Source organism: Physeter macrocephalus, chromosome 9 (assembly GCF_002837175.3).
Source record: "Physeter macrocephalus isolate SW-GA chromosome 9, ASM283717v5, whole genome shotgun sequence".
NCBI classification, from domain to species: Eukaryota; Metazoa; Chordata; class Mammalia; order Artiodactyla; family Physeteridae; genus Physeter; species Physeter macrocephalus.
This window is the reverse complement of record NC_041222.1, coordinates 31,725,430-31,739,224: the sequence shown is the minus strand read 5'-3', so window position 1 is coordinate 31,739,224 and position 13,795 is coordinate 31,725,430. Positions and strand designations below refer to the sequence as shown.

Genomic DNA, 13,795 nt, shown 5'->3' with positions numbered 1-13,795 from the left:
ATTCTCTATGTATAGTATCATGTCATCTGCAAACAGTGACAGTTTTACTTCTTCTTTTCCAATTTGGATTCCTTTTCTTTTTCTTTGCTGATTACTGTGGCTAAAACTTCCAAACTATGTTGAATAATAGTGGTGAGAGTGGGCAACCTTGTCTTGTTCCTGATCTTGGTGGAAATGGTTTCAGGTTTTCACCATTGAGCACGATGTTGGCTGTGGGTTTTTCATATATGGCCTTTATTATGTTGAGGTAAGTTCCCTCTATGCCTAGTTTCTGGAGAGTTTTTATCATAAATGGGTGTTGAATTTTGTCAAAAGCTTTTTCTGCATCTATTGAGAGGACCATATGGTTTTTATCCTTCAGGTTTTTAATATGGTGTGTCACATTGATTGATTTGCATATATTGAAGAATCCTTGCATTCCTGGGATAAACGCCACTTGATCATGGTATATGATTCTTTTAATGTGCTGCTGGATTCTGTTTGCTAGTATTTTGTTGAGGATTTTTTTGATTAGCTATATTCATTAGTGATATTGGCCTGTAGTTTTCTTTTTTGTGACATCTTTGGTTTTGGTCCATCTCCTTTAAATACTTCAAAATTTAATCATTAAAATTTGAGAAATCATTATTAATGTGTCACTTTCTCCTTCTGAGATTTTTTTTTCTCCCATATGTTCAATATAACTGTAATACTTCTCACTTTTTCCTACCTTTTATTCAAAGCTCAGTTAAAAAGCCATCACCCTCAAGATAACTTTTCTGATATAGTAACTATCTACTTTGAAAATCTATGTATGTAAAAGATTTTGCTTGTAACTGGATCTTAAATGTATTTAGGCAGTATTGAGGTAGATTTGTCTTTAGTTTCTTAGTAGGCCATATGTTTGAGTATCAGTTAAGATTAAACTCAGCTGTACATAGGGGAAAACCAAAACAAGTGGCTTACATCCAAAGGTACATATTAAAGGGTAGAAAGGGGACTTCACAGTTGTCAGGAATCCAGATTCCTTCTGCTGCTGCACAGTCCATGCCACAAGCCTCCCATTCTCAAGATGGCCTGACTATTCAAGAAGCTTCTGAATTTCTAAGCATGGCATTTGTGTTACAGAAATGAAGAAGAGGAGAGACAGGAGGCACACCATAACATCCACAGCAAGATGGATATACCTGACATAAAAGAACGTGATAAGGTTGAAGGTCAATATGTGGAAAGATATATATCAGACAAATACTATTGCAGTTATGTTTACATCAGACGAAATAGACCTGAGTACAAAAAAGTACTAGAAATAAAGAGGATTACCACATAAAAATATAATTTTAAATCCTTCTGGAATATATGACAATTTAAAATTGTTATACCCCAAACAATATAGCCTCAAAAAAAATATATATTTAGTAAAAATTGTCAGAATTACATGAGAAATATACCAATCCATGCAATCCACAATCATAATGGGAGATTTTAACGTAACTTTCTCAGTAACTGATAGACAAAGGGGTAAATGCTTAATAAAATGATTGAACATATGAACAACATGATCTACAAGCTTGAACTAAAGGATATGCATACAACATCTGCAGAATGCACAATCTTTTTAAACACAGACCCAAGAGACCTATAAAAATTAAATCCATATTGGGCCAATAAAGAAAAATCTCAAGAAATTTAAGAGATTGTGTTCTTGGACCACAATATTAGTATGTTAGAAAGCAACACAAGAGATAGTTACAAAAACCCCATCTGTTTGGAAATTTCCAAAATACAGCTAAATAACCCTTGGATCAGAGAAGAAATTATAATCCAAATAATAGAATATTTAGAACTGAATCAGAATGAAAATACCGCATATTTATATGTATGGGATGCAAGTTGAACATTATTTACAGATAAATGCATAGCCTTACATGCTTTTATGAGAAAGGAAGAAAGCCTAAAAATTAGGTCTCAGATCTTGCATCTTAGAAGTTAAAAAGAATAACAAAATAGTAAATTCAAAGAAATTAAATGGATGGAGAGAACAAATAATGAGAGGAAAATCAATGAAATAGAAAGTAAGATACAATAGACAGAAACAACAAAGCCAAATGTTGGTTATTCTAAAGTCTAATAAAATAGACAAGCCCATGATGAGATTAATCAAGAAAAAAGTAACAGAACAAAAGACAGAACTATAATATAGAAAAGAGTAACAATAATAAGAGAATATTATAAACTACCAATTTGAAAACGTCAATGAAATGGATAAGTTCTTATGAAAACATAACTTATAACTGGATCAAGAAGTAGAAACCAGATTACTCCTATATCCATTAACAAAAATCCAATATTGTTAATCTTCTTACTGAGAACTTCAGGCTTAAGAGTTTTACTGGCAAGTTCAACTAAATATGTAAAGAATTGGATAATTCCATTCTTATATAATCTCTTTCAGAGAATAAAAAGGAAAATGGAACAATCCATAATTTCATTTTATGATACTAGCATAACATCCATTCCATAACCTGATAACAGAAGTGTGAGAAAGGAAAAATATTACTTCTGAATTTAGTTGCGTAGATTGTATAAATTCCAAACATAGGATTAGCACATTGAATTCAGCAATATATAAATACATTGATACATCATGACCAACTTGCATTTATCCCAGCATTGGGAGGTTTGTTTAACATTAGCAAATCAATTAATGTAAATTAATCATGTTAATGAATTTAAAAGTTGTGGGAAAAACACGTGATAAAATTTGGCATCCCTTGTTGCTGAAACCTCTAACAAACTAGAAATAGAAGCTGTAGAAGATGTTTTTTGTTGCTCCGCTGCACATGGTTTCTGGTTCTATGATTTCGGCGCAGCATGTATTTTTACCCCACCTCAAGCATTTGGCTGGGCAATTCTCTGCTTTCCTGCTTCAGAGCTTTCTATAGAAGGCACAAAGGCCCTTCGTCTTTGCACAGACAGCTCAGAAAAGCTAAGCAGTTGATGCACACCGCAACACTCAACCAAAGGGTTTGAGAACTCTTAGACAGATGTATAAGTGGTGCAAATAACTAAAGATTATGAAATTAATAGACTTACTACGATAAAACACTCTCAGATGGGCTTCCCTGGTGGCGCAGTGGTTGGGAGTCCGCCTGCCAATGCAGGGGACACGGGTTCGTGCCCCGGTCCGGGAAGATCCCACATGCCGCGGAGCGGCTGGGCCCGTGAGCCATGGCCACTGGGCCTGTGCGTCTGGAGCCTGTGCTCCGCAACGGGAGAGGCCACAACAGTGAGAGGCCCGCATACCGAAAAACAAACAAACAAACAAAGCACTCTCATATGAAGGCTGACATCATCAGCTGGGCATCAGAAATGTGGAAAAATAAGTTCTGAATCAGCAAAGGGAAATTTAATACCATACTTATACCAATAAAGTTGAGTCTAATGTTTTGAAACTCAAAAGGGACAATTCCAAACATTCTCCTCCTTGGAGAGAATATGGATCTGATGTTTGTCCTTGAACTCTGAGTGGATTATAGCAGAAGGGGAAATTGTCATTCAGGATTAACCACGCTTTTCTTCTTTTAATATAAAGTGAAAGTAAATAATAATAACATAACATAGACTTGTTTGTGTGTTTAGCATTAGATAACTAAATCAGTGCTCCTCAGTAGACCTGACTTTAGTCAAACATTAAGATTCTGAATTCCTCATCATTTAATGCATAAGCTTTTCAGTGATTTAATTAATTTTAAAAAAACAAGATTAGATATTAGAAAATGAAAACAAAGCAAAACCAAAGAAAACCTTCTGAAAACATTAAAGAACTCATGAATAACATAGGCCATTTTCCTTCCCCAGGACAGGAAAGTAGTTTTGTACTGTCTCTTATGCCAAGGCAGTGAAAATGATTTTTTACAGTGACAAATCTCATCACGCCATTAATAATGAGGTTACCTACCTCAAAGCACATTGTCCTTTCCTGTTGCTAGGCTGGAAAGGTCAGGGTGAACTAATGAAGTTAGATACAGATTATGTTTCAAGCGGACACAAGCATCTTAAGAGCACTATACAAGCATGAAAGACAACTCACTATGGGTTGCATGATCATTTTACTGGTTTTTGAAAGATGACATGAACTATAACCTTAGAGCTTAGAGTCTACATTTTGATAGTGATGCATTAATTAGTCTCCCCACCTATTGCATCCTTTTATCTGGTCACCTGATGGCATTCTGAGTCACTAATTTCTTTTTGTGAAAGATTTAAGCCCAAGTGAATTACTCCTCTTCCATCAGTACCACCTTTACTGTCAGAGTGAAATTTTGAATGAAAGATTTGGAAGTGTGTTTTCCTGGCCAAGAATATTTTCAAATATTAAATAGAATTTTTTTAAATGTATCTTAATTATATTTTCAGTTTCCTCCATGATACAACTTATTTCATATTCTACGCCTCCCTTTGGGTAGGATGAATGAAATAATTTGTCTTGGCATTGGGGTTAAATTTTTAGGAAGTTGTTATAACAATACGGCATCTTGGCCTGGATATGGGTTAGGGGATATCTGTTCTCATTGATTCTCTTTGGTCCATGGTTGTTGATCAAAACAGGAAGCTGCTGAGTTATTCTTTGTTTCCCATGAGGCTTCTTCCTTTTTCTGTTTTATGCTTTTGTCATTCTTGCTCCCGTGTCATGCTTGAGCATGGGGCACTCTCTGAGCTGCAAAGCTTTCCACTTAGATGTGCCATGTAACCATACTGCTCCGGGGGCTTCCTGGGGCTCTAGTTCAGACATAGCATATGCATTCTCTCTTCTTGGGATTTCACTAACCAATACCCTCCTCACATTTAATGTGGGGGGCAGAGCACAGGACCATCCTTTCCCAGAGGCTCACCTATGTCTACACACCAATTGCTCTGAGCTTAGAGCAGGGCAACTGTGGCCTGAATGGGGTTAGGTCAGGGAAAACAGTAGGGCCAGGGGAAAAATAAACACTAAGGACATTGTGGTGAATAATTAAACAAAGTCTATCTTTCTATGAATACCATTTTATACACTATATTTTTGTTACAAAATATGACTGAAATCCTCCTAGGTGCCAGAATTAGTCTAGATGCTGCGAGTATGAGGTGAGCATAACAGACATGGTTCCTTCCCTCATGAAATTTACAGTGCAACAGAAGACAAATAGTAATCATTCAACCTCAACATTAATCATCAAAAATGGTGACTCAGCCACATGGGCCAGCTCGCACTTTGACTATTGTATACATTTATGCCAAATGAAATCAGACAAAATGGCAGTAATTAATCTGAGCAGATATGTTAATTTTGGGGGTAAACTCTGCTGGAAGATTCTCTCTCTCTCTCTCTTCCCCTCTCCTATTCCCTCTCCTGCCCCAGCCCCACAAACACAAACATCTGTTTGTGGACTCAGCGAAACACACCTGGACTCAGAGAAACAGAAGATCAACTAGTTATAAGTAGATGTGAAATGTCTTCAACCTTTGATTCTGAAAATTAGCACTGAGATATTAAAAACTAAAGAAAAAAACACAAATTTCCTTAGAATATTGAAGCTTTCCCACGCAAGCACAATTATAATTTTATTCTCTTTTAGGTGCAAGTGTAGATATAAGACTCCTGGAAACTTTCCAAACAACTAGAGTTGAGGGTACTGCAGATTTTATATACAAGGATTATTTGGTTTAGAATGCAGTGACATTTTAGAGCTTTTGAAATCTGTATTAAGTACTGAATTAAATCAGAAATTTTGTAAATCTCCTGCCTTATCAAGACTGTTTTGAAGTCTTCTTGGTCTCCTGCTGGGCCAGGATTACATTTCAGCACAGAAAAGGTTTATTTTGGATTTATTTCTAATAGGAAATATAATTCAGTTCACAATTTCAATGTATGGGACAAAAATATTTATTAGCTAAGTTTAAAATGTTTGAGAGTAGAATAGTGATTTTGAGACTCTCTGATAAAAGAATAAGTTAGTATGAAGTTTGCTTTACATAACTTCTAGAAACATCTTTAGTTTCTCCAAAACTACATTTTCTTCTGTTATTCTGTATGTGCATTTTAATGGTAATTATTGATTTACTGGCTAAATAGATTAAAAAGTAACTGGAAAATAATGGAGAAAGTTTCTCTGAAAATATTATAAGCAATGCTTAGAATATCTGTGACTGTGGTGTTAGTATTCATAGTTGTTCAGTGGAAAGAGTAAAATTGATGAGATCTCCTTCCTGAAATCCCTTTTTAATTAATTCTTTTTGCTTTATGCAGAGCACGCATTTTTAATTGAACAGCATCAGGTTTCACTTGAGACTTAAAATTTCTAACCTATTTCTAAACAATCTCCTTTCATTTGATCCCACATCTGGTATCTTCCTCCCGAGACTCCCTCCACTGTCCTCACATTTCACCAGTACCAGAGTTTAGCTCAGTCTGAGAAATCCCAGGCCACACCTGTGTCATCACTCTGAGAGGAATGGAAGGTCCCAGAGCCTAGGCCAGCCATGGAATAAAATGTGCATCTTGGAGGAAAATTAAGAATTCACTTTGGGAATAAATAATTCATTGTCAAGAAAACTCTTTCTCTGATACACCTAGTCAACACTCGCAGCACCTAATGTTCCTTACACTCTCTTCATTTAACACTGTCTAGTTGATGAGTCCAATAATCATCACTTTTAGTCTGGTCATTCCTTGTGTACTGTGGGGGCTTGCCAAGGGCTAAAGAAGAGGGAGAAGTGGCAGTTTCTATGATGGGATATTTAAAAATATACATAATCGTGTTACACATACAATTAACTATAAATAGTTATCTTGCAGTTTTTTCCTTGTAGTTGATTTCTAGACTCATAGAGTTGTGGTTGGAAAAGATGTGGGGAGAGGAGGGGAGAGGCAACATAGGTAGGAGAGAGGACGATACAGACTAGTGAGTGTCAGATGGGCTACAAGGATGTATTGTACAACACAGGAAATATAGCCAGTATTTTGTAATAATTGTAAATGGAGTGTAACTTTTAAAAATTGTATAAAAACTAAAAATTAAAAAAACTTTTAAAATAGTTTTCACAATAGCAAATCTAGTCAAATGACCATGCCCACAATCTTTTCTTCCTCCACATACATTCTTGAGATTTCCCTTTGTTTCGTTTTCACTTAAAAATGAAATATTATACTCTTTTGATATTTTAAGGCTGCGGGTTTACGTTATCAGAGAAAGGGCAAAATAAAAACAAAAAGAACTGATTGTAGAGACTACTTATCCACAAAACTGCATGGCAAAAGTCTTTAGTCATTCAAGTTTTATTTTTGAAAAAAGAAAAATAAGTATTATACCTATGAAACTCTTTGCTTTTGATAGGGAAATCTAGAAAGGAAAAACCACAAAAATGACATAAATTTCAACTTTGGTAGAGGAAACATGATTCTATTCAGTTATTTAAATCAATCTCCCTGTTACCAACCCGGGTTCTTGGACTCTGTAATCAGTGGAAATTGATAAGAGGCCAGACAAGAAATTCAAGCAAGGCTTTACTGGGACTCATGCCACAGCGCGCGAAACAAGTAACGGGTTCCCTTGCTCGCTCCTTGAGGGGGGCGAGCTGGTTCCTTAGATGGGGTGAGGGTGGGGGCAGGTCCAGGGGTCGGGCTGGAGGGGTGGCTGAGGTGGACTGCCCACCCCCTGGGGGGGGGGGGTGCTGTGTGCAGGGCGCATGCGCAGTACCCTGCTTTTGCTCCAGACTCCTCAGAAGTGGCAGTTGGGATTTTGGTCTTTGTGTATCTTGTTCATAATTGCCCCCACTGCACATGCACACAGTTAATTTTAGTCCCTTATAGTTTCTTCGTATCTGGTTGCTCAGGGAGAAGTTTGTCCAGGTCCAAGAGCTGCAGTAGAGGTCCCAGGTCCCAGGTTTTAGGTCCCAGCCCATCTCATCCCCACTCTCGCTGATTTTCCCCACTCTACCCCCACTAATACAAAACAGAAATCTATACTTCGAGAAGATAAGCAAAGAAAACTAAATTGGATTAATTTTAATTAGTGTTTATTAAATAATGTTAATTTTAAATACATGAAGCTTCTGATCAAATATATTTTGTATCATATATGTACCTTACATAATATATTAAATGTTTTTGCATAGTAAGTGAATACTCTCATTACCACATTGCTATGGACTTTAGCAGTATGGTCTGGGAAGAGGAGAGGTGAGTTTTGGTGCAGTCTGTGATACACACTAGCTGTATGATCTTGGAAAAGAATGCATGGGCCTCCATTTTGTCATCTGAAAATTAGAAAATTTAAATGGATTATTTCCAAAGATCCTTCCAGTTGTAAAAGTTTATATTTTGAAATGCATGTTTGATGATTTTAACTGTTCATGCAAATTTGCATATGTCTTTACATTGGATCATTACTTCACTTGATGCTGGATTCCTATTCAGAAAAACAAGACTCATTTACACAGTTTCCTCAGGGAGCCTCTGAGGTTATCTACTTTACAATATGATTTTCACTTGCACATTTGGGTAAAGTGGTTAGACAGTCCATGTGAATAGCTTCTATGGTTATTTCATTTAAGACTTAAGACCTGGGCAGACAGGCAGGCTGGGGTTAGGTGGGTAGTAGGGGAGGCCAGGAACGAGAAGACTTAGGTGACTGATGAAGAACAATAAAGGATTTGGGCAAGTTTATTTGTCTTAAATCAGTAAAGCAAGGATATGTTCTAATGTCAGGACCAGTCAGCACACAAAAATGCAGGATTAAGGAACACAGATATCCCAAAAAGGACCAAAATACATAACAGGCTCGATATGATCCCATGATACTAACAGGAGTTGGCAAACTTTTTCTGTAGAGCCACATACTAAATATTTTAGGACATACAGTCCTTGTCCCAACTGTTCAACCCTGCATTTGTAGCACAAAAGCTATCATAGACTATATGTAAATTAAATGAATAAGCATGGCTGTGTTCTAATAAACTTAATTTACGGACATCGAATTTTTACTTTCACATAACATTTACATGTTACAAGACATGCTTCTTTTGATCTTTTCAACCACTTAAAAAGGTAAAAATCTATTAGTTGGTGGGCCATACAAAAGCAGACGGCCAGCCAGATTTGGCCTGCAGGCTGTTGTTTGCCAACCCCTGATAATAACATAACAGCCAAATCAGGGGCTTTTGAAATATGAATGAGTCTTTAATATGTTAATCTTTGTATATTACTATCAGCTAAAATTTTTGTATTTTGAATGTTGTTTTATTGCTTTCAATCATATGCTGTAATTCAAAGTAGCTCAGCAAAGTTTTACTAAACCTTAATTTAAGAAATAGGGAAGGCAAGCTTTTAATTACGACATGTAATATTTGAGATTTATTTCATCTATATTATTTGAACACATTCCATTTTCTTAGGTTGAAATTTTCTCTTGCAATGGCTTTGCATTCTTTATTAACTTGATAATCATATGTAGTACTTATGGTTTACTATCAATGTTCCAGTCATAATCATCAACATTATTTTATAGATTTTTATAATCTAAAATAATATTTGCATTTTATATATAAATGAATTGATCAAGTAAATAGTTAATGTATCCAAGATTTCATAGCTAGACCATCAAACTGAAAGCATGTTTTTTTAAACACTCTCTTACATTGACTCAGATATCATTTTTTTCTTTAGTAAAACACAGGAAAACTTTGTTCATGTTCATATTGGCCCAAATTCTAAATTGGTAGTGAGAGCCAATCTTGTATTCTTTTGTCAGTCTTTTTGTTTTGACGAAATGTTTTTGTAGTATTTATGTGCCAATTAAAAAATAGTGAAAAAAAGAGAAGACTAAACATTCAAAAGAGAGATTAACTCAGAGTTATTTCAAGGCCACAATTAAGTAGAGAAATCGTTGTATGACTGTTTCCAGGGTCAACACATTTTTAACCATCACATCCCTATTTAATTCAATCACAATATTTTGAAGGATCTTAGTACATTTAATAAAAACTGGAAGTTCATCCATCTATCCAATCAATCAATCAGTAAATAGTTACTAAGCATCTACATATGCCAAACAATATGCTCTGCTTGGAAATATGATGCTGGAGAAAGAAAGATTCCCCCCACCCCCTGCCCTGTGTCCTCAGTCTCATGGAGAAGACAGAGATGTATTAAACAATCACACAAGTATCTTTAAGGCATTCTATGAAGAAAAGATAAAGGGTGCCACGGATTTGTAAAATAGTGTCCCTTATAGGATAGAGTTGGGAAAGACTTTTGAAATGAGATATAGCATGGCAAATGCTAGTGGCATGAAGATCAGGGGCCAGAACTCTCTGTAGCCCTCAGACTGGAGAGCATGTGGTACTTTCAAGTGCCTGAATGCCAATGTGCCTGAAAGGAGAGAGCAAGATAGGTAGTAGCCCAAACGCAAACCGTGGTGATAGGCAGAGTGAAGATCATGTATTTAGATGTAGAGGCCATGTTGAGAGTTTTGGCCTTCGTCCTAGGAGTTAAGGAAGTTTTAAGCAAGGGAATGAAATGATCTGATGTTCCACTTGAATCATATGGAGACTAGAGTGGAATGGGAACAAAAGTGATCTGGGGAGTCCAGTGAAAAGGGCACTGAGTGCTGATAATATTTTAAACTAAGATGGTTGCTGAAGAGAGAAAAAGAAGTAGGCAGACATTAGTGACACCATGGATGGACCTTGAGGGGATTATGCTAAGTGAACTAAGTCAGATGGAGAAAGACAAATACCATACGATTTCACTCATATGTAGAATATAAATAATAAACAAACAACAAAATAAATGAGCAAACCAAATCAAACAAAAACAAACACATAGATACAGAGAACAGAGTAGCATCTACAGAAAAGAAGGGGTGGTGGTGGTGGAGGGCTAAATGGGTAAAGGGCATCAAATACTTGGTCATGGATGGAAAATAAATTTTGGTGGTGAGCATGTTGTAGGGTATACAGAAGTAGAAATATAATGCAGTACACAGGCAACTTATACAATATTATAAATCAATGTTACCCAAATTAAAAATTTTTAAAGTTGGGAATCTAAAAAACCAGAAGCAAAAGTTATTTTTTTTTTCTTGCCATAATATGAAAGTCATTTATTGAAATTATGTGGTTCTTTAGATTCTAGGTAATAACATTTTTACCACAGGAACTTTTAAGATTTCCTTTCTTCATGTTGGTCACATGTCTTATTTTTTCTTTTTTTTTTCCCCTGATGTTAATTTATTTTTTATAGTGGTAAAACATATAGAATATAAAATTCACAATCTTAACCATTTTTAAGTGTACACTCAGTGGCATTAAGTACATTTACAAGGTTGTATAACAATCACCACGAGTCCAGAACATTTTTATCAGCCCAAACAGAAATCATGTATCCATTAAGCCATACCTTTTTCATCATCTCAAACAGAAACTATGCACCTGTTAAGCAATAGCTCCCTGCCTACAGCCCTTGGTAACTCTATTCTACAGTATCTCATCTAAGTGGAATTGTACAATATGTGTCATTTTGTGTCTGTCTTATTTCACATAGCATAATGTTTTCAAGTTGCATCCACGTGGTAGCATGTATCAGAATTTGGTTCCTTTTTAATGGCTGAATAATATTCCATTGTGTATATACCTCATTCTGTTTATCAACTCATCTGTGGATGGACACTTGGATAGTTTCCATCTTTTGGCTGTTGTGAATAATGCTGCTAAGAACATGGTATACAAGTATCTGTTGGAGTCCCTGCATTGAATACTTTTGGATATATACTTATGAGTAGAGTTGCTAGATCATCTTTTGTTTTATTTTTTATTTTATATTGGAGTATAGTTGATTAACAATGTTGTGTTAGTTTCAGGTATAAAGCAAAGTGATTCAGTTATACATATACATGTATCTATTCTTTTTCAAGTTCTTTTCCCATATAGGTTATTACAGAATATTGAGCAGAGTTCCCTGTGCTATACAACTAGGTCCTTGGTGGTTCTCTGTTTTAAATATGGCAATGTGTATATGTCAAACCCAACTTCTCAATCTATCCCTCCCCCAAACCCTTCCCCCCAGTAACCATAAGTTCATTCTCTACGTCTGTAAGTCTGTTTCTGTTTTGCAAATAAGTTCAATTATATCATCTCTTTAGATTCCACATGTAAGTGGAACCATATGATATTTGTCTTTCTCTCTCTGACTTACTTCACTTAGTATGATAATCTCCAGGTTCCATCCATGTTGCTGCAAATGGCATTATTTCATTCTTTTTTTTTTTTTTTTTTTTTTTTTGGCGGTACGGGGGCCAGCCGCTCTGCGGCATGTGGGATCTTCCCGGACCGGGGCACGAACCCGTGTCCCCTGCATCGGCAGGCGGACTCTTAACCACTGTGCCACCAGGGAAGCCCTGCCCATTTTTTGATTGGGTTGTTTGGGTTTTTTTTTTTGACATAGAGCTGCATGAGCTGTTTGTATAATTTGGAGATTAATCCTGTGTTGGTCACTTGGTTTGCAGATATTTTCTCCCACTCTGTGGGTTTTTTCATTTTGTTTATAGCTTCCATTGCTGTGCAAAACCTTTTAAGTTTACTTAGGTCTCATTTGTTTATTTTTGCTTTTATTTTCATTACTCTAGGGGATGGATTGAAATAGATGTTACTTCAGTTTAGGTCAAAGAGTGTTCTGCCTATGTTTTCTTTTAAGAGTTTTATAGTGTCTGGCCTGACATTTAGGTCTTTGATCAATTTCGTGTATATATTGGTGTATCGTGTTAGAGAATGTTCTAATTTCATTCTTTTACATGTAGCTCTGTCCAGTTTTCCCAGCACCACTTATTGAAGAGACTGTCTTTTCTCCATTGTATTGACATATTCTTGCCTCATTTGTCATAGATTAATCGACCATAAGTGTGTGGGTTTATTTCTAGGCATTCAATCATGTGCTATTGATCTTTAAGTCTGTTTTTTGTGCCAATACCATACTGTTTTGATTACTGTAGCTTTGTAGCATAGTCTGAAGTCAGGGAGCATGATTCCTCCAGCTCAGTTTTTCTGTCTCTGGATTGCTTTGGATATTCAGGGTCTTTTGTGTTTCTATACAAATTTTAAGATTTTTGATACTACTGCCATTGGTAATTTGATAGGGATTGCATTGAATCTGCAGATTGCTTTGGGTAGTATAGACATTTTGACAATATTGATTCTTCCAATCCAAGAACATGGTATATATCTCCATCTTTTGTGTTATCTTCAATTTCTTTCATCAGTGTGTTATAGTTTTCAGAGTACAGGTCTTTTGCCTCCTTAGGTAGGTTTATTCCTAGGTATTTTATTCCTTCTGATGTAATTGTAAGTAGTGTTGTTTATTGAATTTCTCTTTCTGATCTTTCATTGTTAGTGTGTAGGAATGCAAGAGATTTCTGTGAATTAATTTGGTATCCTGCAACTTTACCGAATTCCTTGATGAGCTCACCTAGTTTTCTGGTAGCATCTTTAGCATCTTTAGGATTTTCTATGTATATTACCATGTCATCTGCAAAGAGTGACAACTTTACTTCTTCTTTTTGAATTTGGATTCCTTTTTGCTCCTCTGATTGCCATGGCTAGGACTTCCAAAACGGGGAACCCTGATGTGTGGCTCAGGACTTTCACTCCTGTGGGAGAAATTCTGTGGTATAATTATTTTCCAGTTTGTGGGTCACATACCTAGCATGTATGGGATTTGATTTTATCATGATTGTGCCCCTCCTAACATTTTGCTGTGGCTTCTTCTTTGTCTTTGGAT

The 13,795-nt window shown here is 36.0% G+C and overlaps 2 long non-coding RNA genes across 6 annotated transcripts in view; one reads left to right on the top strand and one right to left on the bottom strand.

The window, feature by feature from the left end:
• LOC114486870 (uncharacterized) overlaps window positions 1-13,795 on the bottom strand; it is a 96,015-nt gene that overhangs the window by 48,987 nt on the left and 33,233 nt on the right. Inside the window, exon 3 of one of the 5 annotated variants that reach the window (XR_003681222.2) lies at window positions 946-1,166. The exons of 3 other annotated variants lie outside the window; for them this stretch is intronic. This is a non-coding gene — a long non-coding RNA (uncharacterized lncRNA). Of the gene's footprint in view, window positions 1-6; window positions 1,167-13,795 lie in introns of those variants that run through there. One more of the 5 variants, XR_003681219.2, reaches the window with a different exon arrangement.
• Window positions 1-13,795, top strand: part of LOC129392414 (uncharacterized) — a 133,967-nt gene that overhangs the window by 115,953 nt on the left and 4,219 nt on the right. The window lies entirely within an intron of this gene.